Source organism: Eurosta solidaginis, chromosome X (genome assembly GCF_040869045.1).
Source record: "Eurosta solidaginis isolate ZX-2024a chromosome X, ASM4086904v1, whole genome shotgun sequence".
NCBI classification, from domain to species: domain Eukaryota; kingdom Metazoa; phylum Arthropoda; class Insecta; order Diptera; family Tephritidae; genus Eurosta; species Eurosta solidaginis.
Genome location: NC_090324.1, coordinates 51,491,810 through 51,497,218, shown reverse-complemented (window position 1 = coordinate 51,497,218; position 5,409 = coordinate 51,491,810). Strand labels below are relative to the sequence as shown.

At 37.4% G+C, this 5,409-nt stretch overlaps 1 pseudogene; it reads right to left on the bottom strand.

Moving 5' to 3' along the window:
• Positions 1–1,446: 1,446 nt before the first annotated feature.
• LOC137234924 (THO complex subunit 5-like) lies at positions 1,447–3,492 on the bottom strand (annotated as a pseudogene).
• Between the last annotated feature and the right edge of the window lie 1,917 nt (positions 3,493–5,409).

The window sequence follows — 5,409 nt, the reverse complement described above, 5'->3', positions numbered from 1 at the left end:
ACAGCACTTCACTACTCAAGCGAGTGGTGAAAACTGATGGCAAACTGATATAGGGGCATGCAAATGGGCCTAGCAACATAAGTTTGTATGTTGTAAGTTGCTTCGAATATTAAGTTAACTGAAAATATGTACTATTGATTATGTATTACAATGCGTTTTAGCAATAGCTTCAAGCAAATTGTCACTAACAAACAAACAAATACATAAGTGCTGGTAACATTATCCGGCATTTGGCACACACACGCAACAATTTCCTATTGCTTTCATATATGCATTTAATTATCTCAAAACCAAATATGCTAAGCTTTCTGGAATCAAAGTTGCCCTAATCCATATTTACACCTCCCACCTTAGTACTGCTGCTGATGCCGCCAAAAATTTGTGGCATTTCAATATACGAAAAGTATTGGAAGATATATATGTTGAAAGGAATTGGGGAAACTCAGAAGTTAATCACCTACGTGCTGAGGGTAGGTGGAAGATGAAGGGTGTGTACGTACACAAATGCGAACCTATAGGACTATATGGGCATCTACATTAGTAGTAATTCAAAGTTTAAACTCACCCTCTTTTTTTTGTTCATTGATTCATAGATCCCTTTTGTGAATGGATCGGTATCTCGTTCCACAACCTGATAAATTCGGTACTTCCTGATCCATGCTTTCATACATCTTCATTCGTGTCATAACGTCCGCAAGGAATTGTGGATGCACACGTCACGTATTTTATACTGAGGTAAATGACACCTAGTTTTATGGAAAAGGAAATATGAGGTTTTCCATCGCACATCTTCATTTATCTAAATACGTTATATCGTCTATGAAAGCTCAAACCACATATAAAACGTTTTCCACCATACAAGGGTTGGTTGGAGCTTTCACCGACGATATTTTAGACAACAAATTATACTACCAATGAGCTCCTGTTAATGACGTTGGTTGAGAAACCACATTTTCGTTTAATAAACATTGTATCAAGTCCTTCATTCTTATTGTATATGAGTAACTTAATTACAGTCACGCGGTATATATTCCCAGCTAAAACATCTACTTTGTTTTTGCGATTGGTGTACAAATGGGCAATAAAATTTTCCAAGGAATTCATGGAGCCTTCGGTAGACACATAAAGTGAATAGTCTACAGCCAAAATCGTATTTGAAGCTGTTAAAAGAAAAGGTGATCTGCAAAGATCACATAACGCAATATTTAGGTCACCTCGGATTTTTTCCTGATTCTCAATATAACTGGATGTTGCAGATTATTTCCAGTACGTATTATAGTGTGAACCGTCGCTGGATATTGTTTTTGCAAATTTCCCACCCCCAACTATGTCAAACTTTGCAGGCTGGTTAAGCACTTCGATTTCTGAGTTTTTTTTGGTTGCTGTAAAAGATATTTCAGTGTTTATAAATTCATGAAAAATAGCACGTAAAAGAATTCTTAAAAACTATTGCTTAAATGTACTAACAGCACCGCCCTCAATATAACGATACGGCCTAGCGCGTATACGCATTGCAAATGCCTTTATATAATACTTTTCACGATGATACTCCACAGGATTGTAGAGCGGGCCCTCTGTTTCCAAAATCTATCCAAACTGAACATAGTGCGTACAAGTTGTGTCGCCAACAAAGCCAAATGATGCTTCAACAAGCTTTGAGTTAAAGAATTCGTCCAAAATTCCATTGTTTTCACAGCGGCACTGTTCATGCCACTATGCTGCCCATTCCCATAAATGCATACATATAGACCAAAGCGGGCTCTCTGCAGGAAAGTTACTACCTATACTTACATGACATTCCAGTTTAGCTGATCCACGTATAACAATGGCGCGATAAAAAAGATGAGTACTATTGACTGGCTCCAAATTGACGTTAGGTGCAGATGCAATATACTCCTCATAGCTAAGTGAAGTCCATTGTACAAGGCTGCAAGCAGAACGTGTAGTGGGTAAACATTCTTCCTTCAAGTATAAATCAATTTGCTTTTGAACCAGTGCACGTATTTGTTTAATCAAACTCAAGCGAGAGCTCCACAATTGTTGTATGCATTTTCAGAGTGCTGGTATCATTTTTTGTAACTCTGGTTACTCAGCTTGCATCGCGGCTGTAACAGTGAGCGATGTGTCATCGATGTTATTAACGACTTCTATGCAACACATTGACTGTAGCCAACGATAGGGACGTCCATATTCCTTCGTACGTCAATGATCCAAACATTCTTTTGGTGTCATGCTAATATGTTCCAACTCATCTTTACCGCCAGGCACGGGTATAGTATCACCCAAATCGTTGTCACACAAATATTTCAATGCGTCTTGTGTGAGCGCTGCATCAACAAAACTTTGTGCAACATCACTTAAGCTTACCACTGTAGCTGCCGTTACAAATCCTAAATGCTTGAAATAACGTAGCTTCATTACTATAGATTCCTCCATACTTTTGGCGTTATCACCAATTGTAATTCGTACTTCAAGTGGATGACGCTGCACAAGCTATGGAAACTTCCATTCCTTATCCATTGGTACTAGTGGTGCATCTTTTAGTGGACGCGTAGCTTTCAGCAACGTACGCAAGGATGGTGCAAATGATGGTAATTTCTCGGTCTCTAGTACAATTTCCCCCTAAATACTTGATGAGTGGTATTCAGTAATTCTTTGCACTGTGCAGCTGATTGTTCGTGGAATAAATTCTGCAAATACAAACGATTACTATCTACTCGGACCTTTTCACGATGCAGATATTCTCGTTCAGAACGTAGGCTGTCTTTTAATCATGCGATTGATTGACCTTTTTGATCAAAACAAATAGCAGTCCGCTCGCGTTCCCCCAAGCCATTCTTCATTTTGAGTACATTATCGAAGATGATGCGTAGTGTTTCGAAACCTTTATGTAAGGATTCCACCATTTAACACAAATTTTATAACCGATTCATACAAAAAAAAAAATATATATACTGCACACAATTCAGCCGTTTAAAATTTGTTTTGGATTGCGCAATTCTCGGTAAGTCCAGTAGCACAATCAACTCCGGAGTACTGTAAAAAATTAACATAACATTACCACCCTGACCCAGAGCTTTAGATGAAGCCGGAAATTGTGACTGACGAGAATTTAGTAACATTTTTTGCATTCGGCTATGCGATGGTGCAATTTATGTATTTCTCCATCTTGTTGACATTTTTGGCAAATTTCCTCAGGATATTTAATGTCAACTTGGTCCCGAGGTGTCTTATGGAGAAACATTACCTCTTTAATCCTTGCATTTGACCGATTAATGCTACCAAAGCTGGTGCACCCATTTTGGCGGCGAAGTAACAAAGGCATACTATAATCCAACGTACATATTTGGTAGTCTTTGATAACGATAGGCGTTGAAAGAGCAATGCAAATATCTGGCGCATATTAGGTTGTAATTGGTCGGCGGGATAATAGGCGAACAAATTTTGCATAAGATAGAAACCCTCATGATCATTCGATTTTGAGGCAATCATTTTTTGGAAAATGCCTAAGACAGCATTCAAGTTCTAAGATTTGTGAAGAACCTGGCCTAATAAACGCCGTTATCAAACGTACAAGTGGCGTAACATTTCCTGGCTGATCCCACAAACCTGGCACCAACCAACAAGGAAAAAGTGCTCAGTATGGATCGGGTATAGTGCCGCTGCCCTCGCGTATTTCTAACAATAGCGAAAACATTTAAAAAAAAAAAACCAAAAAAACATAAGGCATTAATTCCAGTATGTCTTGTTGCAATATGCCTTGTAAAACAGGAAATCCTGCTTCTTCAAGGGAACTAACCGCTGCTAGCTCTGGTTTGCACACGATATTTTATTGCCAGTATAGCGTTTCAAAGAAGTAGTGAAATGCAGTTTTGTGCACAGCATATTCTACAAATAACAAAACCTGCAAAGAAAAAGAAAAGAAAGTCCATTAACACAAATGCATAAATGGGCATCGCAAAAAAGGTGACAACTGACAGCGCGGCCGACGCCGCAGTTGGAGCACCCCTTTTGCGATGCCGGTAACCTGAAAAACATTAAAACCGGAACGATACCGGCATACTTACCCATCCACTGTTCTGCATCTCCACCACCAGTCACCTGAAAAAGAAAAGAAAATTTATTAAAAATCTGAAATAACATAAAAAATAGTTATTGAAATAAAATTATTGCAAAATGTTTTACAAAATTGTTTTCGGAAATTTTCGATATCGAAAAGGTGGGCATGGTTATGGTCATTTTAAATAGCGATCTGAGATGAGTGCCCAGGAAACTGCATACCAAATTTCATCAAGATACCTTAAAATTTACTCAAGTTATCGTGTTTATGGTGGATGGACGGACATGGCTAAATGAATTTCTTTTTTCGCCCAGATGATTTTGATATATAGAAGTCTATATCTATCTTGATTAATTTATGCCGTTACGGATTACCGTTATCCGAACAAAATTAATATACTCTGTGAGCTCTGCTCAGCTGAGTATAAAAACCGAAGCCTGTCAACAGCAACAGAAACATTCGGAAATTCAACTGCAAGTAAATATGTTCATATATGTATATGCAAATTGATGAAAATTTTAATTCTTGATAATAAAAATTTAAGCAATTGGGATAAAGTTTACGACAACTAAGGCATGACGTGGCTGAATGCAGTTCGAGGAGGGACAAGCAGAGTCAAGTAAAGTCTTTGGGAGGATTATGTATTGAGGACATAGATTGTATCAAATTGTCAGGAAAGAGTCCTTGTAATAATAAGTCACTAAATGAACTAAATAGAATGAGAAATAATAGGCAATTAAATAAAGACTAAAAACATGAAAATAAAATAATTAAAATAAAAATTTTTAAGTTAAAAGGTTTTATTGAAAACAATACTTACATGAAGTAATAATAATATTAAAAGCTAGAAAATAATTAGATAGATCCTAGGTACCAGTCATCACGCTCCTCATCAATCTAGGGCGTTGATCAGACAATTAAATAAAAGCGTTAGATGCGTCAAATTTGTATTCATAGTCATATATAAGACCAACTGAACCTTAGTAAGGTTATGCTATGCCTCTCATTTTTAGAAATTTCACGCCCCCAATAATTTCTTCAACAGATAAAAACAAACCATTTGCAAAAATTAGCCCTTTCGCTGTAAAAAAAGGTCTAGAATATATTTCAACCGAGATTTGATTCCGCAAAGTTGTTTCGCGAAGCACGCTCGCTTCGAGTGGCCGAAAATATCCTTAGAGCAAAAATATTATCAAACATGTGCAGGATTTACGATACATTAAATTCGGTGAAGGGCAATATTTTTGCACCTTGCCTAAAATGTGTCGACGAAAAAGAGATTATCAAAGAACTAAGACTTCAAGGCGTAAGAGCGGTATATAAATTCGCCGGTTCAGCCGAAAATGGTC